The 27,032-nt window shown below is 32.7% G+C and overlaps 1 protein-coding gene and 5 non-coding genes across 6 annotated transcripts in view; 5 read left to right on the top strand and 1 right to left on the bottom strand.

Moving 5' to 3' along the window:
• LOC126781137 (trypsin-like) overlaps nt 1-27,032 on the top strand; it is an 87,135-nt gene that overhangs the window by 43,113 nt on the left and 16,990 nt on the right. The window lies entirely within an intron of this gene.
• Nucleotides 5,713-5,794, top strand: Trnas-cga (transfer RNA serine (anticodon CGA)). The gene has a single exon. It is a non-coding gene; the product is annotated as a tRNA-Ser (tRNA).
• Nucleotides 10,897-10,978, bottom strand: Trnas-aga (transfer RNA serine (anticodon AGA)). The gene has a single exon. It is a non-coding gene; the product is annotated as a tRNA-Ser (tRNA).
• Nucleotides 15,297-15,378, top strand: Trnas-aga (transfer RNA serine (anticodon AGA)). The gene has a single exon. It is a non-coding gene; the product is annotated as a tRNA-Ser (tRNA).
• On the top strand, nt 23,486-23,567 carry Trnas-aga (transfer RNA serine (anticodon AGA)). The gene has a single exon. It is a non-coding gene; the product is annotated as a tRNA-Ser (tRNA).
• Nucleotides 25,489-25,570, top strand: Trnas-aga (transfer RNA serine (anticodon AGA)). Its single transcript has one exon. It is a non-coding gene; the product is annotated as a tRNA-Ser (tRNA).

The following is a 27,032-nucleotide window of genomic DNA, read 5'->3' on the forward strand; positions in this document are numbered from 1 at the left end:
GTGAATCTGCTTTGTGTAAGTGATAAGCCTTACTAGCCGTACCAGGAGTAAATTGAAAGAAAAATGTATCTTAACCCAATACAGACCTACGTACGTATCATGTATAAGGCCAGCCCACGCAGCAGATATTACAGCTATAGTGTACAATTGTTGAAATAAATAAATATGAGACGACTGGAAATAGTTTAGGTATTGGACCAGCTTTATTTATTTAATTCAGCTTTACGTGTATTCTGAGGCACGGAACTCCGGGCTGCTACTGAGAATCTTCCGAAAGAAAAATCCAATAACTTTTTATTTGCCCTACCTTAACTTAAGACCTCAGGATCTGTGTTCTTATATCTAGCCATTAGACCAATCGCCAGATAATTAAGTATTAATTGGTGGTATCATTAAATAATCGCACTTGATAGCACTATGGTAGGTAGTGGTAGATGGATAGCCTTTCATAGTCGAGACTCCCGCAAGAATGTAGGTGAGCCATAATTTCATTTAACAGAGTTCGTTGGCGGGAGTGTGCGACTTTAAAAGTTTACCAGAAATTCACTCGCACTGTAAAGTAGTTTTGCAATTGTGTTCGTCTGCAAGTTGAGGGTCGAGTTTCATTCAGAGTTTGGGTAGTTTGCACGTGCCCTTTATTGTGTGAAACATTTTTTAACTCTTAAATAATATATATGCATTTTTATTATTATTTATTTAGTTCACAAAACTAACTATAATTATACAATCAACCTTAAAAATAATTTTACAATTGCGTCTCCTCGATGTAGACATAACATATATATGTCTGACCATGAAAATACATATATATGTCATCGTAAGGCTACTAATCATGAGGTCATGTGTTATTTCCCAGGCTGTTGTTACTACATATATAAAAGTACTATTAAAAGCTATACAAATCTTGTTCTACTGTGTATTGTTTTTGAGAGGGTAGTAATTAAATAGAGAGTGCACGTATGCACTATAATATCTCCTGCGTAGTTGGCTGATCACTCTTGAGATTGGCCGCCGTGTCCGAAACCGGTCTGAGGACATTATTATTATTATTAATCTATCGGTTAAAATTACTTAAGAAACGTTAAATTTTGGCTGTTAAGTTGAATGTTAAAATGCATAATATTAATACTTTATAAAACAAATAATTTGAACTAGACATAAATTGTAGGTCAAAGTGGGATATAGTTTTTAAAGCATAGCAGTTACAGAATGCAACAAATATTTCGGCATATATGTTAAAAGTAAAAGCATTCTTTGAAGTTAAGAGCACTTAATAGCCTGTTGTTTAGTTACTGGAAATTGAGAATGTTAATGTAAGAAATGTTAATATTTTGCAATCATTGCAGCAATGCGGCTGTATAATACTTGACCATATTTTCAGCAATGAATCTGCTTCAACAAAATACGCCCTTTGTCACTAGGATATACTTAATGACAATAATAATAAAAGCAAACAGCAATATTAAATTTGTTTTTATAAATATTAAATTGTTTCGAAGAGTTTAATTTTAAACAATTTGTTTATGATCCTCTATCATTTTATCAGACAAGATAGTTTGGTATCAGAGAATTTCAATGGATTGTTTTGCTTAAAAATTAGGCGATCGTTTGCACTAAACTGTACACATTTTGATTAAAAAAGAAATGATTCCAAAAATATCTAAAATTCGATCGCATATTCTTAGATCATGTCCACAAATAAAGTCACGTTTAATGTTAAGCTTAAATGCTTAATCAGTTTATTTTATGACCCTTCAAGATCTACCGATATGAGAACTCTGTGTATCCTAATCATTAATTACGAACAAACATAAAACACTTACCCTCACGTTGATGAGGGACGCACCACTACACGACACTATCAATATCACTGACAGTTACCACTTATGAGACAAGCTGTCACATAACTCACGATGGTTGTTAAGTTTAATGGTATTCATTTCGATGCTTGTTTAATTAATGTATGTTTATTGATTCAATGATATATAAGTGCTTTAGATAAAATACATTATCCTATATATATGTATCAGTTTGATATTAATAGACAATGTTAAGAAAGATGAGATCACCATATATGTAATTTATGATGGAGAAGATGTTCATACACTTTGTTGTAACTCACAAATAGATTAACTGCAACATATTAACGTTCATATCGTTCATCCAATCTACCTAACAATTTGTACACAGTCAGGACTAGAAGATATTCTGCGTTTTCAGTGCAATAGGTTTATCTAATACTAACAGTTTATTTATTTCTCCTGTTGTGCTGATTGTGTCGAGTGAATGAAATTGAAGATTGAGGGGTTAAGTCTTTTTTTTATGAAATAAATAGGCGGGCAAATGGGCCACCTGATGGTAAGTGGCCAGTATTAACTATTCCTTACGTTGCTAATGCAACACCAACTTTTTTAATTAAAATAACTTTTAATTCAACACAAGATTGTGCTCAGGAACTATTTAATTTGGTTCCTCGGTCACCTTTACACTACAGAACTGAGAGGCATCGTAAAGATCTGTACACGTACGTGGTTGACGTATCTAAGGCACGTACGGAACGATTTGCTTCCTCGTTTCTGATACGCACCGCTAAGATCTGGAATACCCTCCCGACCTTCGTTTTCTCCACCACCTACAATATGGGTACCTTCAAGTCAAGAGTGAATAGGCATCTTCTAGGCAAGCTTGCTCCACCTTAGACTGTATCTTCACTTTTTATAAGGTGTGATAACAGTCAAGCGCTAGCCTGTATATTTAAAAAAATATATAACCCTTGTGCCTGTAATTACACACTAACTCACCACCGTTAATAAACTGTCACATTATTAATAACCAGGAAATCAATACAAATTATTGATGGTCGTTGTTGAAATTAAATGAAAGATCTGAGATAAGCATTTGATAAATGATTACATATTTTTTGATACTTGTCATTTGTAGCTCAAAATAATATAACGATAACCATGACATTTCTTAAAGCAAACAAATTCAAATTAGACATCAAAGCATCCTTGACTCACATTTTGACGTAAATGCACTCGTTTTGCCATTGACGCTTTCAAAGATGGCGTCGCTAAGAAGTCGTGTGATTTTAGGATTCAGCACATTCACGAACCGAGGAGCTGCGTTCGTTGGGTGCTTGGCGCGTTTTCTATGTTAATACGTGCAGGCAGCTCATACATACATACATGATTCTAACAATGTATTCAGAAACCAGAGCCAAGTGGAAGATAACTGGGGTTGCACGGTTTATGTGGTTTTTGGAACGCTGTTTTACAGAGCTATTTGAAACGTATATTTTATCGAATATAATGGTGACGAAACCGACGACATACCTATAATTTTTTTTCTTACTCCCTTTGACGCAGCAATGAAGCAATATATAGACATAGTAAATAGCTCAGACCGAGGCAATGCCTTTTTCAGAATGATGTAGTAAAAACTAGTGCAAATATCTCCGCGTTTATTGCAATTTAAAAAGTTAAATTTTACTCTCTTACAAAAGAACTCGTCATAAGAAGCGTTAAAGGGTATGCCACCTTACTGCTCCAGTATGAGTGGAGAAATAAATGTCTGGTACATTCTTAAACAATTTCAAAGAATTTAATCAAAATACAAAAAGTTGTAATAGAATGAAAAACCTGTTTATTTTTAAACGACATTGTCAAAAGTCTAATATTTTGAATTGTTTCTCTAAAATAATACCTTCTTAATTTGTAGTTATTGTACAAAGCTAACGCAGGCGTAAAAACAATGGGTCTGTAATTACTTTCTTATACATGTGCAATGCTCATGTATATAATATTTATAAGCACACTGAATAAACAAATTTGTTATTTTGATATGGTTGTTGTCACAAAATGTAATTAAATTGGCTATTAATATCTTTGAAATAAAATTTAATTGATAATATACTGGCGCACATCATACATACGGATATTTATATGTAAGCAATATTAACCATCCCTTACATTGCCAATGCGTCACCAACATCGGGAATTAAGATGTTATGTCCCTTGTGCCTGTAGTTAATAATAATGTCCTCCGGACCGGCTACGGCGGCCAATCTCAAGAGAAAGAAAGGTGTGTGCAAACACAGGTGCAGTCTCTATTCCTTAAATCACATCGATGTGACGGCAATCCGACACGGCCGGAAAGAGTTCAGGCGCAGAACCAACGGATTTACGTACTTTTCGAGGCACGAGAGTGTACACACTCCCAACTTCAGACTTCAGGCTGCTACTGCTACAGAAAAGCCCAATAACTTATTGGCGCGACCTGAGATTTAAATCCAAGACCTCCGTGTCTGCGGCTTTACCCACAAGACTAAGGCAGTCCAAAAATCTGTGGTTCCACTGGATCACTCATGTTTCAAACCGGAACACAACTATACCAAGTATTGCTGCTTGACGGTAAAATATGTGACTAGTTGGTGGTACCTACACCGACTAACAAGCCTTGCTATGTTTTGTCAAAAAGTTAAAACATAATAAGTGTTTATTCTAAGACGATTTCATTATTTAATATTGGGTTTGTATAAATAATGCCATTCGATAAGACAATCAATAAATGAACATTATACAAAGGGGTGTAAGTGTTTATGTTAGCGGTAATTAGTGGTAGATGGTGGATAGCGAGGCGAGCATCGCGTCGACATGGTAGATCCCTAGCGATACCACGATTGATTGCAGGAGGGCACGCTATACATGCTTAAAGCGTTGATGTTTTGATATCATCTTTTGTTTACATGTAAGTTAGATTGTAGCTACGAACTAAATACGGTGGTAAATCCGTGGTACCACCCCACCCACCAATATTTTACCACCCATAGTAAGATACGCGCAAGAAAGACAATGTAAATAACTTACATAAGTAGATTTGTTGTTTCAATGAACAAAAGACCTGTAATAGTGGGACCCACTTACGTATACGGTAACACCTTTAACTGTCTCACTTATTCTACAACGTTGCTTAAATACACACAAATGGAGTATATGAAAATTCTTTGATTGAATCTACTATCTTTGGTTACACATCAGAATACAATAATACTAAGTATTTTTGTTTGGTGGTAGAATATGTGTTGAATGGGTGGAACCCAGACATGATATCACAGAAAGAGTTTTTTGATTTCGTTGATATATATCATACTTCAACCTTTATAAATAAATCACACCCACACCTATTCACAGGTGAAATACACCAATCACGTTAAGTGAATATGAAGTGAATTCTTTATGAAACAATAAATATCTTAAGCCACTATCAAACCTACAGCAGTAACGTTTAATGCGAGCGAAACCACGCAGTGTTACTAGTTAATTTTTTTTAAATATATTTCCTTGATAGCCAAGTACAATATTGTACTCACGTTCTCAGGTATTTTCAATAAGGACAAAATAATTCGCTCGGTATTTAATAATGAAAATTATTTGTAACGTAAGATTATCAGCGTTTTTTATACGAGATTTATTTTATTCGAATATATTTTTTATAATATATATATAAGTTAATCTTGTTAAATAATATATTTTAATTACTTGTAACAAGTATTAATTTTCGTCTTGAAGTTGCACAATAATACACATCAGGCGCAGATCAAACAATAGTAGATAAATACAAAAACTAGAATCCTAGAAACTAATAAAAAGTAAAAATACTTTAAATGTATTTTTGATTTAATAGGTTGCAGCTTTGAAAAGGATATGTATAGCAGTCGTGGCCGAGTGGTTAAGGCGTCTGACTCGAAATCAGATTCCCTCTGGGAGCGTAGGTTCGAATCCTACCGGCTGCGTAGCTTTTTGGTATATTTTTGCTATACATTTATTTTATTTGTTCATTGATAATATTAGATGTTATTTTAAGGATCGAAACGTGTATGATTTTTGTTTATACAGAAAAAAACTATTGATTTAGAAATAACAATGGACATTTTTGTAATAATAAAATTAAAAAATAGGATTTGGGTGACCGAACTTTGCTCGGCTCTAATAATTATCATTTAATTAATTGATTCGAGATGGACGCCCATATAGATAAACACGAAAAAAAAAACCATATCTAAATACAAAATTTAAGCAAAATCGTTTGAGCTGTTTTCAAAATAGACGAAATAAATTTATATACAAAAATTGCTCATCTAATATTATAAGATTATGTACTTCATAGGGACCCATTACTTACAAAAGTTAGCAACGTGGAATATTTCTTTAATTAAAAACAAAATTAAACCCGACCATGCAAAATCATGATGTATATACAAAATATACAATTACGGAATCTTTTTATTAAAACGACACAATGTCATTTGTCTTCGGTTTCGGAATATGCAAAAAAATATACTACGACTCTCTCTTAATATATTCAACTAGTCTACATAAAATACTTATATATGAATACAAATAACTCTATTGTTTTACGCACGTCGTAAAGCTCCCATTCACAATGATTTTTTTCGACACCTTCAATAATCGTCGTCATATCAGTCAATTAATATAAGCCTGTAACGAATTATACACCTAAGCCCAAATTACACTTTGTTCATTGGTAAAAACCCTATGAAAATCAGTTCTATAGTTTTTGAATTTATCGTGTTCAGACAGATAGACTGTCGCGGCGTGGGACTGTTTCGGTATATGATTTTTAATTACATTACATTACAATGATGATAATTTAAATATATGATATATTTACTAGCGTTCGAGACGTCGGGATGTTGGGGTCGGGTGCCCTTTCTTTAATAAGGGATATTGGCTGTCACCTAAGAGAGAGGGGATTTGACAGTCGCTCCGGGTCTTACTTGGCACAAAATTTGTCCATTGCCGTAAAGCGCGGAAATGCCACTGTTAGAAATATCAATCATTTCTCACATCGCCCATGCGCCAACCTAGGCAATTAAAATGTTATGTCCTTTGTGCCTGTAGATTCACTTGGTCACTCGCAGTTTAAACCGGAATACAACAATACTAAATATTGCTGCTTGGCGGTAGAATATGAAATAATTGGTTGGTACCCGCCCACCACGGGTAGATAAACTTTTATAAAGCCAATAAGTAAAATATACTAAAGCCATGATTTTCCTTTTCATTCTATTGCAGTTGTTTAAAATAAGACAGCAAAATTATTGAGGCCTTTCGGATTCTAAACTTATATTCAAGAAAAAAATACCTTATTTGATGTACTTGTATGAAGCGATTTCGATTAAAATTGATCTCGTTGGTATTTTTAATATGGTTCGAAGTGGAGTATGCCTTTGAGTGTCGAGTAGTCGAGGTTTCTGCGAACTTTGCGTCCTGAAAGAGTTGTACGTTTGACGCAGCGAATATATTAAACGAAAAAATACATGGTTTAAGAGATTAGCTCATTTTATGGGTTAACGACATGTAAGCGATCACTGTGATTACTTACATGTAATACACGTTCTTGCAAAATGCACGAGTCATATGATATCGTGTTTTTTTATTAATGGTAAGTGTTCACCACCGCCAATAGACATTGGCGTAGGAAATAAACATACCATACATCGACACTGTGCCATAAACCTTGGGAACGAATATGTTATACCCCTTGTGACGGTAGTTACACTGGTTCACTCACCCATCAAATAAAGCGGTAGAATATCTGATGAGTGGGTTGTACTTACCCAGATGGGTTTGCACAAAGCCCTACCAAGTATTACACTATTATAAACGCACACAAACGAGACCTTGTTTCTATAGGCACAGGGGACATAACATCTTCCCAAGGTTAGTGGCGCATTGTTGGTGTAAGCGATGGTTAACATTTCTTACAATATCAAAGTCTATGGGTGTTCGTGACCGCTTACCATCAGTTGGCCCATATACTAGGACGAGCATACTATAAAAAGGTATGTATTCATTATAATTTTGATCCATTTTATATAGTCCATCAATAACATATTATAGTTTTTTAGAATTTTGATTAAGCAAATTATGTACGCTTGTTATAAATATGTGATGGGAAAATTCTACGGCGTATGTTATAAGAACTGATATCGTAATTAATATGTATATTTCGTTTTCTATATAATATTTAATGTTATTATGGAACACGTTACATAGCTATATTAATTGAAAATAAATTCAAAAATTCAATTTCCAACGTCGCTCGATAGCTGTCATTTGTCGTCTGTCACTTTGACAAGTGCATTAAGGATATGTTTGTAATGAATTTAAGAATTGCCACTAACTTGGTTATTGAGTTTAATGCAAGATTTATACATAACATATGCTAAGTCTAACTATAGTGTTGTCTGTCTGTTAAGCTTACACGGCTAAACCACTGAACCGTTTTTGATGAAATTTCGTTCGATACAAGCTCGAACCAAAAGGAAAGTCATAGGTTTTCTTATCCAAACACATTTCGGGTGAAAGCTAGAAAGTTTTTATAACTTTAACGTTATTTAAAGCTCTTAATAATGTTTTAAAGACTTGTTTTGAAGGACATTTGTAATTTTTGTCTGAAATGTCGTCGAACCTTAAAAAAATAATATATAAATTAAATTTTAGCCCCTCGTGGCAAGTTTTGATTCTTTCTTTTTTGAAATTAATTCCTATTGTTCTGTTTTGTAACGAAGACGCTGGTTCTTTTCATTGAAATCATACTATATTTTCTATGACGCATTTTTTTTAATTTGTAAAAAACTGGGCTTCTCCAGGAAATTCGTTTGATATACTAGAAAAAGTACTTAACTAATGCTTTCTAATTATAATTGTTTCTTATTGCAGTCGTTTGCTTCGGTTAATTTCCTGAATTATTTTTTTCGATTACTTTATGATTATTGACCCTGAGTTAGTTTATTAAAAGTAACTAATCTTTTAATCTAACAATTTTTGTTTTCTTCTCATAAGATATAAAAGATTCAAAAATATACTTAGTGGTTGGTATATTGTTTTGTGTAATACATACTCAACCTCCGAACAGCGACACTTCGTATTGTTATGTTTCGGTTTGAAAGGTGAGTGAGCCAGTGTATCTACAGGTACAAAGGACATAACATCTTAGTTCCCTTGGTTGATACAGTATTGCCAATGTCTATGAGCGGAGTTGACCGTTTACCATTAGCTGACTCATTTGTCAGCCTGCCTACCTATTAAAATATATAGGTATATTAATTTTTCACCAAAGACCAGAAATATATTTTGATATTGTAGTGGTATTTTCATTTGCATAACTTACTTCGTTATTATAATCCTGTACATTATAAAAATATTAGGTTTGTAGGTATGTATATAATTTGAATACCAAGCTTATAATTATATGTAGTGTCAATTTGAATTAATATTTAAATAATTTCCAATAAGTATCGACGCCGAAAAAAGCCGAGATGGCCTAGTGGTTAGAACGCGTGAATCTTACCTTCTCCTCAAAAAGGGAGAGGAGGCCTTAGCCCAGCCGTGGGATATTAACAGGCTGTTACTGTAAGTATAGACGATATAACAATGGCGGATGGAATCGGTAATATGTGAAGCAATTAAGTTAATACTTCTGACAAGAATTTATCCCCTATCCTTATGGTATCAATATAGATATATGGTTGTGGTTAGAATATATATTCAAAAATGCAGACTAATATCACTGAATTTTCCTATGCATAATTTGTTACAATAATTCATGTCGTGCTAGGCGGAGAATTTAAACAAATCTGCGTATATGTACCAACTTACAATCAGTAGTTACTCGTATCAAATATTTAAGATACAAAGTTATGTAAATCAAATACAATTAAATTTATATATTTTTAAGTTATAAGTAGGCGGACGGGCAAATGAGCCACCTGTTGTATTGTCTGGTATTGTATAAAATGCCTTCTTTATTTACGTTTTTTAACAAACGATTTAAATTTATTAATTGGTAAAGTTAAAAATATCTCCGGAATTTTATTGTATAAACGAGTTGCCCCGGGGGAGGCGTTAATGACCTTTTGAAGTCGGCAACTAAGCGTTTTAAGTATATCCTTACTACTCGTGTTTATATAGTGATTACCACTGACTTTTTTGTATTTTTATAAATTATATTAAATTCGTTTGTATCACTCTTAGCTTTTAGTTTTATAAATGTAACAAATTAGACCACGGACAATTATGATGTCATAGATATGTAACTTAAACGATAATGTAACTTTGACGAGCCGGTTTGCGTGGTTGGTGGATGCTTGCCTTTTACGCTGAAGGTTGTGGGTTCGATGCCCACCCAGGACAGATATTTGTGTACATGAACATGTCTGTTTGTCCTGAGTCTGGGTGTAATTATCTATATAAGTATGTATTTACAGAAGAAAAATAGTATATGTAGTATATAAGTTGTCTGATTTCCATAGTACAAGCTCTGTATAAGCTTAATTTGGGATCAGATGGCCGTGGGTGAGAAATGTCCCAGGATATTATTATTATTATTAACTGGCTGTAAAAACAGCGAGACAGATAATTAAAGTTTTAAAGTGAAACATGAAGATGATGTCCTCGTGATTGATTTCATAAATAAATAAATAAATAATTAGATTATATTTTGATGGTCCCATGTGAATAAGGAAAAAATCCAAAACTAAGGGTGAAAAGCTATAACTTTCTAAACGGAGATATCTCGTTAATTAAGAAGCGTGCTAAGAATGTTTTACTCATTTTAATTATATATTTCCTATAATACACAATTACCACTAAAATAAAAATAAAAATTAATCAATAAAATGTCAAAAAATTACCTTCACGAACTGAAAATCTTAATATTAAAAACTATTTCAAATGTTAATTATTAGGAATTGAACATTAAATATATTTAAATAAATGTACACTAGGTTTTTTTCAAATAAAAGCATTATTAATTTAAAAAAGGATTGCACATGCTTATCTCTATACGAAAATAACACGAAAAAAAATCCGCAGTCGGTAGGATTCGAACCTACGCTCCCAGAGGGAATCTGATTTCTAGTCAGACGCCTTAACCGCTCGGCCACGACTGCTCGCTGATGATGGCTAAGTATTTCTGCTACAGACTGTGAGTACATGTGATATTTTACTTTCACTTAATATACTTTAACTGAGAATGTATTTATTACTTTCGGTGACGTCATATCGGCAGATTATTACTTGTATAATAATCTAGGTCGTTAGTTCGTTTCCCATTAATATTATTTACTGTTATACTGTTTTAATAAAGCTACAGCTTCAAATAACTTATATGTCTGATATTGCTTTAGTCATATTTTATTTCGATAATTGTTGTTTTTTTTTAAACTTAGATAATAAAAAATGATTATCCCTCCTGAACGATTGTGGTTAGCGTCGGTCAGAGCCGTTGGAGTATATCGGTTTAGTCGTAAGTCAAAGACTTTGATTTCTTTCTGAGGCACGAGTTCTTAAGCATTGCCAACTTTGGACTCAGGCCTATTGAAAACTTGATAGACATTTCCAATACTTTTAATTGGATCGTCGGGATCTTCAGCTTTATAAGATATCTACAAAACCAACTTAGCTTTTAGTAAATCAAATCACATAATATATGGCCGTGCACGCGTCATTAATTACCAGGGTGCATACTGAAACTTAGTCACAAGGAATGGGAGTCGCATACGGCAAAATACATGCGTCTTAAGGGTGCGGTCGACCTTCGTCAGCTTTGGACATCATTTAAATGCATACTAATGTGTGATATTCAATATCGTTAGTTGACTGTAGTTAAGTGATCACTAGTCCTTGATCGTTACGCAAATAAAATTATGACCATTAAGAAGCCTGAGTAATTATGTAAGGACATGAGAACAAAACAAAATAATAAAAAAAATATTATGTATTCCAAATATACAATGCAAAAATTATAATATATAAAATAAACTCAAAATAATGTATGTACTATTTATTTATATTTATAATGCTTTATTATATAACCTAGACGTATATTTAACTGTTATTAATATTTGTTACTGACAACATTTCTTAATTTGAAACATTTTTTTAATCAATTTTATATCTCTTTTATCATACGTGATATTGGGTGAATAGTTTGCGAATAAATAAATTGGTCATATGTATCATTGATACATATTGTCTTATATATTGTATTGTAAACGATGATTTGATTACCGCCTTAAAAATCGAGGAGGTAGTTAAATATATTTGACGAGTATATTTTTATGTTTAACGAATATATAACGACTACACCGATTTGTGTAAGTTTAATTTATTATATAGAGAAAGATCTCCATGTAGTCGCATAATGACTTGTAATATACTATGTATATATTTTTATTTATCTGCGTTGAAATTTGTAGAAAACAGTTGACGCTCACTTGCTGACTTTGGCCCACTCTCTAATAACTTTAGATTTATTTATTTGTTATCTCAGCTTATTGCTGTCCACTGCTGGACGAAAGCCTCCCCCATAGAACGCCAACCATCCCGATCTTTGATTATTTATTACACACTATCAATATTTGTTCTTATAAAAAAACATTTATTCCAAATGAACGTATTATTCACAAGCATGAACAAATCAATGAAAATCACAGCAAATAACTAAGCAAACCGTGATCATAATTCATCCCAATATTATGAGGGAAACTGAATGACTCGACGAAGCCTAAAGCTTGATTCACATCAAATTGGCAGTGCAGTATTAATGATATAAAGATTAACGCTGTTTCCGTACATACGATTCAGAATCGCTTGGACTATTTTGGTTACGACGACCGTTCGTATTGGAAACTAATAATTGACGATATCCTATTTATGGAAGTATTACAAAGTAATGCATTAGTGTGTGTGTGTGTAAATACAATATTCACTCTTATAGCTCGATGAAATGACTGGAACATGACTGACGTACGTTAAAAATATATTAATTTTGATGCAAAAAGAAATCTTGGATATATGACCTTGGCTTACTGGCTAGGAACGCGCAAATTACGCGAACACATGGAGTCAATGGACAAGCAAGTCCACCGCGTCACCGTTCCGAAAAATTAAAGTTCTATTTTAATGGATGGCTATTGGAATCATGTTAATGCGCAACAAGTTTCGCCACTGGGCTTAAAGCCGTTTTCAGGTTTTCAAGCTTAAGACGATTTACATCAATTTCTTTGCCCTGCTATATACTTTTTTGTATATCTAGCGTTGTACGAAATGAGACTTAAATCGAATAAAATTGCGCAATTTAAGGCCACAATTGGGTGCAATATTTTCGACGTAAAAACATTTATACGTGTCACGTGTATTTACTTAGTGCTTTTAATAAAGTTCTGCGATGTGTGTTTAGTGTGACTCAGTTCTAACGGGAAGCGCTGACTCGTCGTCGAATTGCTACCGAACGCGCGTCCCTCTTCCGACACGAAAGTACGTCACAACTTTTGCTACACAAACTTCCTAAACGATCCTAACCAACTTCCTGAAAGTTTTCCGCACTGCGTGAGATTATTGTTTCTATTAATATGTTTTTATTTTGCTAAGTTATTTATTTTTACCGCTTAATATTTAATGGAATATAGAGCAAGCAAGAGCTGGCTGACTCGGGCAAGCACCGCGAAATTTTCATGTAAATTTGGGCTTAGAATTATTTAATTATATTTTGGATGTGAGCGTGAAGAAATCTGAATGAAATTCGACCTGTTCTGTTGTTTTAAAATTGAGTGAGTCAGTATAAATACAGCTCATAGGTCTTCAAATCTATGATAGGCAGCGCAGTGACGAAAACCTTAACATCGGGGATACACTATTTGATATTGCCTCCAATATCCTATCCTACAATATTTTATATTGTTTGAATTTTAATCAGTATTTATTTCTTTGTACAGGTTTACTGTACTCGAGTATATATTTTTATGTGGTATATAGCCTTAGAAGTAAGTATATATTTAGTGAGTAGCTTAGTTAGTATTAACAGCAGTAATTTCAGGAAATATCAATTTTAATTTTGAAATAGTTTTCTTATTGAGGATATAGATATAATATATAATGTATCGCTTGTATACCGTGTAAATTAAGCACGTGATAATTCAGTGCTACTTGCCCGGGTTTCAACCCGCAATATTTGGTCAACATCCAAGAATTTTAACCACAGGTCATCTTGGCTCAAACTCACAGTCACTCAATATATATAATAAATTCCTTGTTGCTCAATCACCATTTACAAAGAGAAAATAATTATGATATTTCACTGAAATTAAATAAAAATAATTATGATATTACATACTATTTTCGTATAACTAGTTACCGGTCTCGGTGTCGCACGGGTAGAATAAGGTATTGCTTAATATGGCGTAATACGTATAACTCTATTGGTTAACTATCCTATTCGCTATCCGAGATGGCCCAGTGGTAAGAACGAGTGAATCTTAACCGATGGTCGTGGGTTCAACCCCGGGCAAGCAACTGCTATAAATAATAAAATCGATAATTTCATACTTATCATTTATTACTTTTTCACATAAGATGGTCCAGTGTTTAGAACACATGTGTAGTTGCACGTATGACATTTATGTTTCTAATACAATTCGTGTAAAACCTGCATGTGTCGAATGAAAACTGCCACATGTGTGGTCATCATGTGTGGTGAAAGAAGCTCCAACCTTTCAAAAGTACAGAAGGCCTTAGTCCAGCTGTGGCGATTCACTCATTGTTCAATAAGCGAAAATATTTATATACAAATTATTTTAAATCGCCTCAATCTTACTCTGGCGATGTCAGGGCGGATGCCTCTTCTAGGTCGTATATAAATAAACCTCCTTGAAAATAATGGGTTGCCACGGCAATGTTTCTTATCCATTTAATTTTCTTATTTTCCAAACAATCATTAAATAACTCTTCAAATGAATTATTCATCAAACATTTAACGCTTAACTTTATTTATTTGAAAATAAAAATTCGTTCAAAAAACTCCCCAAGTTAAATTAAAAGTTATAAAGATTGCTTACATAAAAGTTCTCCAGTACTAAATATAAAAGTGTAGTATCTCAATAGAGGGTATTTCAATAACGTTTCTTATTTTGTAATAGATAGCCAAATATTTTGGAAAATAATATATTTTATATACATGCATAAACATATATTTTTAGAGAGTCGAGATGGCCCAGTACAAGTTTGAACAAGTGATTCTTAACCCAGACTGGCCCTATCACCAAGTAAAATGCATCACACCTGAGTTATATATTCTTGTTCTTTTTTATCCGTTGAAAATAGAAAATATATATAAAAAAGTCCAGGGGAAAATAAGTTTTTGATTTTTGAAATACTATTTACGTCAAATTTCGTACAAATATAACCTTGCTTGTGAACAAATTGTTATAGGCAGTCGTGGCCGAGCGGTTAAGGCGTCTGACTAGAAATCAGATTCCCTCTGGGAGCGTAGGTTCGAATCCTACCGACTGCGGATTTTTTGTAAATGAACATTTTTTTTGCATTTTTATTATCGATACAACCTTTCCTTAACTAAAGCGTTAAATGATTTCAAAACATATACGTGTTTGTTGATTCGTTTGATATACTAACAGTTTATGGCTGCAAGTTAGTTTAAAAAATTGCCCCTTAATTATAGCTACTTAAACAATAAAATAATATTTTATGGCTATATATATGGGAATATTAGTGAGATTGGAATTTTATTTCCATATAAACATTGTTAATAAAATTGTTTATTTGAAAGTTTCTATTTTATTGTCCTGTTTTCAAATGATTTCTTTTTCTAAAATTTGTTTTTTTTCTACTAAATTTATTTATTTATAACGACTCAATATATAAAGTTACTATCTTTTGGGCATATCAATTCTACTTAGAAAAAATGCCGAAAAAACTTAGTAGTCTTTTAGTCTCTTAGTTTTTTTTCTTAGTGTCTTAATTTACCCTCATTAAATTACATAATCTACATATAAAAAAGGCAAAGACAACAAGATCAAGTAAATTTTTCTTCTTCGTTTGTCAACTGTTTTATTTTATTTCGACGAGCCGGTTGGCGTGGTTGGTAGATCCTTGCCTTTTCACGCCGAAGGTTGTGGGTTCGATTCCCACCCAGGACAGACATTTGTGTGCATGAACATGTCTGTTTGTCCTGAGTCTGGGTGTAATTATCTATATAAGTATGTACTTACAAGAGAAAATAGTATAGGTAGTATATCAGTTGTCTGGTTTCCATAGCACAAGCTTTGTACCAGCTTAATTTGGGATCAGATGGCCGTGTGTGAAAAATGTCCCAGAATATTATTATTATTATTTGCTAGTTATTGACGAGCTTCAGTTTCAAAAAATTAAAAAAATGGAAATAATAGTAAAAAAAAGTGAATGATTGTGGTCTATTTCGAACAATGGGCGAATAATAGTTACATCAAATAAAATAAAATAAATATAATGTTATATCTGTTTACAAATCAACAAGCTTTTTTATCAATACAATCTTGTATTAAGTATGCATTTCAAACCTTTTTTTAACATAAGTCACTTTTATTAATTGGCAATGATAAAAATATATGCGGTTTTTTGCCATTGTATTCTTGGTTTCTTCTACTTGACGCCATGATTTATTGCTTCCACTCTACCCTGGGACCAATTGAACATGGGATACATTTTAAGCCGGTCGATGAAATAGTTCCCATGGGTTGAATAAGTGCAAGGCTTTTAGCAAAGCGCACGTAAGTTAACCTGTAGGCTCCATTACACGTAAATTAGCAGGGAATTAACTTTATAAAGCTTTTGAAGTAGACTTTGTTTCTAAACTGATTTTTACAAAAGTAATTTATTTATAAATACTTGTGGTGGAGATGTTGCATTTTGTTTCAATAAATGTGACAGGATAAATAATTGTTAGCAACTACAATCATACATTCTAATCTTATTATAAAGACATTTACTTGTATGAAGTTTTGGTAGTCAGTATTCAGAACAGTAAGTATGGGTCGAGCCAAGATGGCCCAGTGGTACGCGTGAATCTTAACCGATGATCGTGGGTTCAAACCCGGGCAAGCAACACTGAATTGTTATGTGCTTAATTTGTGATTATATTTCATCTCGTGCTATACGCTGAAGGAAAACATCGTGAAGAAACCTGCATGTGTCTAATTTCATTGAAATTCTGGCATATGTGTATTCTATCAATCCGCATTGGAGCAGCGTGGTGGAATAAGCTCCATACCTTCTCCTCAAAAAGGGAGAGGAGCCCTTAGCCCAGCAGTGGGACATTCACAGTTACTGTAAGTATGGGCATGTGATTTATTTATTTATTTTTTCTTTTTTTTTGTAAGTAAGGGGGCAAACGGGCTGGCTTAGATGGAAAGTGACTACCTCCGCCCATGGATATCTGCAACACCGGATGGCTTGCCGGTGCGTTTTCGGATATGATATATGAGGATGATGTTCTCGGGACTGATTTCGACATTTTCGTTCATTTTCAAGCGACACAAGCTGACAGCGCAGGACATATTATAGTAAACATGTGGAGCTATTCACTTTTGACTTGAAGGTACCCATATTGTAGGTGGTGGGGATATATTTGTATTCATTCCTTTACTCTCATATCATTAAATTAAATTAAATTAAAATATACTTTATTCAAGTAGGCTCTTACGAGAATTTAAAATCGTAATTTTACAAGCAACCAGTTCGGAATGTAGATTCTGCCGAGAAGAACTGGCAAGAAACTCATTAGTTAGTCTTTTTCGACAGTAAAGTTGCATACCTAATTAAATACAATGGAATAATTATATATCCTGCTTGGAAATCCGATGGAAGGGTAAAATGAGCGAAAAGTGTTCACGCGCTGTATCGGCTTTACGTCCTCTTTGAGTCATTGAATTGATATACAGGTTGGTGGACAGATATGCAGGTTTTCTAACGACGTTTCCTTCACCGCAGAGTACAAGAATAATAAAAAATATAAATTAAGCTCATGTACATTCAGTAGCATTAGACCGGATTCGAGTCCATGATCTTCGGTTAAGCCATCTTAGCTGATTGTGTTCAAAAATCTACGTCCATCAAAATGGGCGATATTTAATCAAACTAGCTTAGGTAGAAACTTTATTGACATATTTAAATATAAGTTTGTTTTATGACATACACGTGTTTTTACTATATGTAGAAATTTATTTGTATATTGTAAAGTAGCAATGTCTCCTTTGATTGTATTCGCTATATAGGTACAAGTCAGTTAAGCCAATTATCCGGACAAACCGGGCAACTGGTGCCGGTAGTTGTATTTCCGGGCCCGGATTGAAACTCGACCTAGAACCGTTTACATTTCGATATCTAAGATAATCATAGATTAAACATAATCATATATTAATTTTTTTTTTTGTTTTTTGTATATTTATTATGTTTTTTTTTTTTTTTTTTTATAGAATAGGAAGGCGGACGAGCATATGGGCCACCTGATGGTAAGTGGTCACCAACGCTCTTAGACATTGGCATTGTAAGAAATGTCAACCATCGTTTACATATCCAATGCGCCACCAACCTTGGGAACTAAGATTTTATGTCCCTTGTGCCTGTAATTACACTGGCTCACTCACGCTTCAAACCGGAACACAACAATATCAAGTATTGCTGTTTTGCGGTAGAATATCTGATGTATTAAGAATTTTATCTCAAGTCAATTATAAGTTTCTCTTATTTTTGTTGTTACGTTTTGTTAATTGCGTATTTATATTCTAATACGTAGTATATATTTAAATATATTTTATGCGAAGCCTTTATGTATGTATGTATGTGTATGTCTGGACGGCAAACGGCACGACGTTCTCTAAATACTGTCATGCCGTGTGTGCAGTTTGGGTGGTGATGATAAAAAGACAATCTATTGTATCGATTGGATGGCGCTTCTACACCTAATTGTGAAATTGTGTACATTACTCGATGTGTTTGTAGATTGCATACAGATTTAAATTATTCTCATTTTATTAAATATTCTGATATATTACGTGAATGTAATCTATTAATTGATTAAACAAATAAATAGGAAATCGTAGTTGTTGTGTATATCATAATGAATACCTTCACCCATTGTATATTGACTTTAATAAATATATTACACATTGTGGGTACTACTATTTATGTCAATTTTCATAAGAATAGCTTAAAATTTAATAAAATTATAATTTCAAAGGACCTACTTGTATAAAGTTAATATTGTTTTGATTTATTCACAGTCGTAATATAACTTTATAACTGTCACTGGTTATCAAATAAACAATTACGAAACGACAGAACGACGGACGAACTATTCTCGAATGGAATTGTCAAGTGATTTACAATACGATATGGGTCACTTAATTTATACATTTACTATAAAACAAGGATCATTTGAAACGACTCATTGGACAGTAATCTCCATCTGTTCAGAGGTTAAAACTGTAACGAACTGCGTAACTCCTAAACTGTTTAACGGACCTCGTAAATAAGGCGAATAGGCCTCTGTAAGCCTAGTATCAAAGTGTGCTTAGCGGCGGGGCTATGAAAGACGGGTATTATGTATGTTTATGGTATTATGTGTGAAATTTGATTGATTGTCTTTAAATTTTTTTTTGGTGTTTAATTTTTTAATAATTTATTATTCCAATTTATTTTATAATGACTTTTTCATTCTTAAGCAAATTAATGTTACTCATTAATATTATACATAAAGTTTTTACAGTTCTTTAACATGCAAAGGCAAGTAGCACATATTACATTAAGATTAAACGTGTTTTACAACGTGTGGCCTGTGATAATTGATGGTATCTTACTTAAAAAAATCTAGTTTGTGTTTCTTATGCTAATAAATATCTGCTGCAATTTATATATGACGTGTATGTAGCTTGATAGCTGCATTGAAGTAGCATAGTGGAATAAGCTCAAAGCCTTTTGATGACCATTATTCTAGCTAGAAGTCACGCCTCGTTCTTTAGCTTCTAGTTCCAATTACAAAAATGAACTAGTCTAAAGTATCAATACTATTGAACCAATTTCAAACTCTATTTCTACTATTATTTAAAATAATTAATTAAATAAATAAAAGTAAACAAAACAATTTAAAATGTTTGCTGAATATACTTCGTTAAGTGAATGTATATTGATCGTCATGAAAAACTTTACGTACGAACTGTATAGTTAACGAAGAAATTACTTTCGTACTATTAACTTACAGCGTACTCTTAGACATGCAAAAACGTCGACAAAATTCCTCCTCTCAGTGATTCGTCAATTAAAATATATATTTTGCTTCAAATATATTATCTTAGATACATTATATACATTGCTATATAACTTATACAGTGTAAAGACACAAATGATTTTGTTTACAACAATATCAGAATATTATTTATTCAAGATAGCTCTCATAAGCACTTTTATATCATCTTTTAATTACAAATGAAATACATAGAAAACTAAATATCATTCCCTCCTTTTTCACGCAGTGGAAATAGTAGTAGTTAAAGATTACTATATATTATATAGTCCAAAAATTTGTTGACAGTTTTAATAAATAGGCTATATAACTCAAAAAGGTTAGTTTGAGCTGAGATGGCCCAGTGGTAAGAACGCGTAAATCTTAACCGATGATCGTGGGTTCAAACCCGGGTAAGCACCACAGAATTTTCATTTTATAATTTATCTCGAAAACATTGTGAGGCGAAAGAAAACATTGTGAGGAAACCTGCATGTGTATAATTTTTCTCAAATTCTGCCACTTGTGTATTCCACCGCTCCAAACCTTCTCCTCAAAAAAGGAGAGGAGGCCTTTAGCCCAGCAGTGGGATATTCACAGGCTGTTACGGAATACGGATAATTAGTGTACTATCTTTGTCGCATCACCTTTTTTCCTTTGTGAGTATGAATAAAGTTATTTAATAATAATAATCACCTTTTCAATTATATTAGTTTCATTTTGTATCAAAGAACTGTACAATGATTTTCGATTTTTATATTTTATCACACAGATATGAAGAACGTATAGTCAAATACGAAACCGGGTGTAAAGTACGAATTAAGTTGGAAACAAGCCAGGCTATTTAAAACTTTAACCAACGTTGGTTGTAAGTTGTCGATAGTTTATTCTAGTAACCAAAAAAGATTTAATACTGTCAAAAAAGCTATCATATATTAACACGTTAAATTCAAAATTTGTCGTAGTTTTTTCAAATTAAAATTTTCTAATGCATAATGCTTATAATCCCTTACTATATCGCTACTTATCCAAGTAAGAGATCTCTGCCAGCCGACATACATACAAATATTATACACTAATGTACTACTAATGTACAACGAGCCGGTTGGCGTGATTGGTAGATACTTGCCTTTCACGCCGAAGGTTGTGGGTTCGATTCCCACCCAGGACAGACATTTGTGTGCATGAACATGTCTGTTTGTTCTGAGTCTGGGTGTAATTATCTATATAAGTATGAATTTACAAAATAAAAGTAGTATATGTAGTATATCAGTGGTCTGGTTTCCATAGCACAAGCTTTGTACAAGCTTAATTTGGGATCAGATGGCCGTGTGTGAAAAATGACCAACGATATTATTATTATTATATCAGTTGTCTAGTTTTCATAGCACAAGCTCTGCTTAGTTTTGGATCAGATGGCCGTGTGTGGAAAAATGTCCCAGGATATTATAAAAAAAACAACTATATATTTATAACGCAATATATAAAATCATCTGTCTCTGTTACTTATTTTAAATTATCATAATTAGAATTATTTCATAAAAACATTTACAAGTAAAACCATTAAAATATCTAACTAATAATAATGTTCTAAATATAAACCCCCCGAAATAAAAACACAAATCGCTGGCTCCGTTGCCTCGCTTAAAGTGACACCCCTAATTTAGTATCGTATTTATTGTCGTAGTGTTTTAGTTGGAGTCGGTTTAAGATTAAGCCAAAGTTATATTCGTGAACCAACCAGTGGCCTCTAGTTTAGAACTACAACGCCCAGATTACATTCTGAACCTAGAGTTAATTGATTAGTATTTTATAACAATTTCAGAAAACAGTACCAGCCTGTTAATGTCCCACTGCTGGGCTAAGGCCTCCTCTTCCTTTTGAGGAGAAGGTTTTGAGCTTATTCCACCACGCTGCTCCAATGCAACCCGCATTGGTAGAATACACATGTGGCAAAATTTCAATAAAATTAGACAAATGCAGGTTTCCTCACTATGTTTTCCTTCACCGTCAAGCACGAGATGAATTATAAACACAAATTAAGCACATGAAAATTCAGTGGTGCTTGCCCGGGTTTGAACCCATGATCATCGGTTAACATTCACGTGTTCTAACTACTAGGGCACCTTGGCTATTTCAGAAAAGTAACATCTTTTTTTGTATACAATATTAGTGTCGGGTATAATAATATTATTTGGTTTTATGCTTGATACAAAGTCTTAATGGGACTTTTAACATAAAAGTACCCCAGATTATATATTATATAAACTTAGACAAATACCATATTTGCCGAATACAACACATATTGAAACAGAAAAAATAAATAAATTGAAAAATTATATAATTTAGCAACCAGAAGTTAAATTGATTTTTATAAAAACCACGAATTGGACTTTTTTTAAAAATGATGTAAATAACTCTCTCAATTACTCTTAAAAATCGAAATAACACATTTGAACACATTCAACAAATCACAAGTCGCGCCAATAATTTATTAATTACTTTACCTTTCTGTCCACTAACAAAATGGCGGCTTAAAATTAGCGCGCGACTTTTTTTTACCAACGTTGTTGTATATATCAAGGAACTACTATATATGTAATTTACGAAACCATTTCTTTATACGACACTGCTATACTGTTAGAACACTTCGTATTTCACTTGTAAAATGCTGTAAACCTTGTGATACGCTATTTTGAATTATTTATCCTCAAAATGGTATAATTATTAAAGCCAATGACGCGTATAACTTTCTGACATACAGTTTCCTCTTAAAGAATAGCTTTGCCCTTTCATTAATTACCTGACGTTGGTACCTCTTTCTAATTTTACAATTTTAAGGTTTTCTTTTAATTAAGCTCTCAGTTAAGCGTTTTCTGCTCACGATTTAATCTTCGGTAATTTAAAATTAGAACATAATTATAATTCTTTAAAAACTACGATATCTACTCAATATAATCTAAGCAAATTATTTTATCTAAAGCTGCACCCAAATATTTTAAGATATAATAAATGTTATCAATTATTATTATCTCATATAATTTTTAGCATAAATTGATTTAAATACAGCGACAAAATAATAATAATAAGGATATGTAACTATGGGCAGGAGGGACATAACATCGTAGTTCCCAAGGTTGGTGGCGCGTTGACGATTTAAGGAATGGTTAATATTTCTTACAGCTCCAATGATTACGGGGTACCATACTAATATATATCACAATAACTATATGACAAATAACTAATATCAGCATTTAATTAATGTTACAGATATTTTTTGAAAGTATCCGTATAAAACACTTTGCTTACGAGTATTTGAAAGCTGTTTTTGTCAGAGAAAATGTGAGCAGTCGTGGCCGAGCGGTTAAGGCGTCTGACTAGAAATCAGATTCCCTCTGGGAGCGTAGGTTCGAATCCTACCGACTGCGGATTTTTTTTTTAAATGAACATTTTTTTTGCATTTTTATTATCGATACAACCTTTCCTTAACTAAAGCGTTAAATGATTTCAAAACATATACGTGTTTGTTGATTCATTTGATATGCTAACATTTTATTGCTATTAGTTTAAAAAATTGCCCCTTAATTATAGCTACTTAAACAATAAAATAATATTTTATGGCGCTAGTCATAATATATAATTATATAATAAAAATATTGATTTTATATTGGTTCACAATTTAAATTCTACGTAGTAATATATAGCAATTATATAGATAAGACATTATATAATCTATAAAAAAAGTAATTAAAATGTTTTTTTTTGTTAAAATGTAAATCAAGTAAGTGAGTACCTTATAAGTAGGCTCTTACAGCTTTTCACTTTTGAATAATTATTTACAAGATTAAAATTAATACAAAACTACCATCGATTGGGAATATAGATTCTACCGGCAAGAAACTCAGTACTCTTTCATAAATCATATACATGTAATAATAATAATCAATTAAGTTTATGTATGTACGGCATAGATGCGGGCTGCCTAAGATCGGGATGGTTGGCGTTCTATGGGGGAGGCTTTCGTCCAGCAGTGGACGGCGATAAGCTGAGACGAGATCATGTATGAAAAACAATGAATATTAATTGAATAGCCTTTAAACTACTTTAAATTCTTGTATGGATTAATATGCTTTAAAAATAACATATTATAATTAAAATATAGTTTTAATTATGATTTTATCTATATTTTACATTTTTTCTACGAGTATTTAATTTATTGCTTAGATTCATTACGATATCGTTTTGTAGTACTCTATGTACTATTCTCACTAAACAAGACCTGCGTTCAAATTTTGAGTATCAATTAAAAATTTTCAATAACATTCTAGAGTAACATCCGGCCTGTATAATAATAATAATATCCCACGATGAAAGTAAAACAAAAGATTTTCAAAATAACAATGAAGTAAAGTAAAAATATTGACCCTGAATATGAATAGTTTCTACCTCATTTATTATTTCCTTACTTATTTATTTTTTCATGTATCCGATCCATTCAATAAACAGGCTCTAATAACAAGCCTTGTCTTCCACTTACCTCAAAAATATTAAAGTCTTGTCTTACATTTACCTAAAATATTGAAACATATAAAATTAAAGATAAATTTATAATTTATTAACACAACTATTTAAAACACCGGAAGTGGTATAGAACGATTCTTATGTTGATTTGAACGACATCTTACTGAAAACAAAACACGACTCTTTTGTTTGGTATAGGAAGAGTGAGAGAAATGTCAGTCACGTTACACTCAAAGGCATACCTACTTCGTTTTAAGCTTTATTAAAAATACCATCGCGATTTTTAATCGAATCTACGCGGCGATACCTGTATGAAACTCAAACAAATTAGTTTTATTAATTTTTCGTAAACTATGACAAAGGAAAACGATACTTATCTTTATGGCATTTAAGATATAACTCGCGTGAAATGTGTTTGTAAAATTATTGGGTTTAATTATCGGTTTTTAATTTGCGATCATAAATTACGTTTTAAATTATATCAAAAACGTCTTTAAATTAAATACAAGCGCCGTAATAAAATTGTTGCCCGTGGGGTTACTTGGGGGTTTACCTCAACAGAACTTACTGGGTGTGTTACCCAATGGATAATGTTTGAAGTTTTTGTACTCTGCAGAAACTTCCAACTTCCAGACGGGCTGCTACTGAGATTTTTTTGGCAGAAAAATCCAGTGGCTCGACCTTTGATTTGAACCTAGCATCTGCGGCCTTATATGGAGACACTTGGCCAACGAGGCGTTAAATATGATACGATGAGTAAAAATAATTCTTGAAATATAAGACTGAGCTGTTATTATAATATTTTCAATTTCAGAGGCTTCGCTTGCAGCAGTCGTGGCTGAGCGGTTAAGGCGTCTGACTAGAAATCAGATTCCCTCTGGGAGCGTAGGTTCGAATCCTACCGACTGCGGAAATGTTTACATCAATTTAATTGTTAAATTGATAAAACATTTCTTATTATGTTGTTAATATTATGGTCAGGATGTCTCAGTAAATGATGGGGTTGTAGATTTTATAATTATAAATTTATTTTTAATTTAAGCATGTTGTTTATTATAATAGGTCAAGCCAATACAATATAAGGTTCTTTTTCTTATATTTATTGCGTGTATAAAAATAGACAACAATTATTTCTGTTATATACTATCTACTACGCGTATATCATAATATTTGTTGTTTTCACATTTCAACTTCACGTTTATTTATGAATTTTGGAACAATTAAAGTATATTATTTTATAATTATTATAGGGAATTAGACAAGTCTATGGGCTACTAGACGGTAAGTGATCACCACAGCCCAGATACTTACACCACAAGAAGTTTTCAAGTACTGAACAAGTATTGATCTATACTAACCCTCACCGCGTTATCGACCATGGGGTTTAAGATAATGTCTCTTGTGGTCGTATTTTTTTATATAGAATAGGCAGTCGGATGGGCAAATGGACCACCTGATGGTAGGTGGTCACCACCGTCTTGAAGAAATTTGCGCCGTAAAAAATATTAACCGTCCCTTACATCACCAATGCGCCAAACCATAGGAACTCAGATGTTACAGGTCATAACAACGTGCCTGTAGTAACACTGGCTTACTCACTCTTCAAATCGGAACACAACAATACCAAGTAAGGTTGTTTTGCGGTAAAATATCTCATCAATAGCTCATCTAGGTACACCACTCATCAGTGGGTGGTACATGAGCTTGCACAAAGGCCTACCACCAAGTAACTAACTTACCATTAATATATACCATAATTAAACCAGAACACACCAATACAAAGTATAATATAAAAAGAGTATTTTTAGTGTTTACTAAATAGATATTTAACTTTATGTTATTATATATAGAAATAAAATAAACCACACACGATTTTTTTAACGTTGCAGTTGTCACAGTGAACGCAACTACATATATCTTGCGATTCAATTGCGGACTTTCGAATTAACTGGAAAATAATTACATATATAGTATTTTTAATTCATTAGAACGTGTTATATAATTTTAAGAGGAAAAAGGGATTAAGTACGGGTTCGAAAATTTAAATACTCGCTACTTGATAGATTTTCTCACTCTATTTATTCGATGCCAATCCACCGCGACTGGAGAGAGATCAGACGAAGGATTAGACGCTTTACGTTTTTTCCCTATCACGAGATTATAACAATGAGAATTTTTTACCAGAAAAACCTAATGTCTAATTCAGTTAATCTCAACCACTGTGCCGCGGTACTTTTGTCTGCCGCGAAATTCTGAAAGTGTGCCGCCAAAATTTTGATAAATAATTGTGATAATACTATTAAATAATATGATTTAAAAAGAAAAATCTTTTTAACAGGGAGAGATATTTAAATCAATAATTTTTTTTCATT

This window comes from Nymphalis io, chromosome 3 (assembly GCF_905147045.1).
Source record: "Nymphalis io chromosome 3, ilAglIoxx1.1, whole genome shotgun sequence".
Taxonomy (NCBI): domain Eukaryota; kingdom Metazoa; phylum Arthropoda; class Insecta; order Lepidoptera; family Nymphalidae; genus Nymphalis; species Nymphalis io.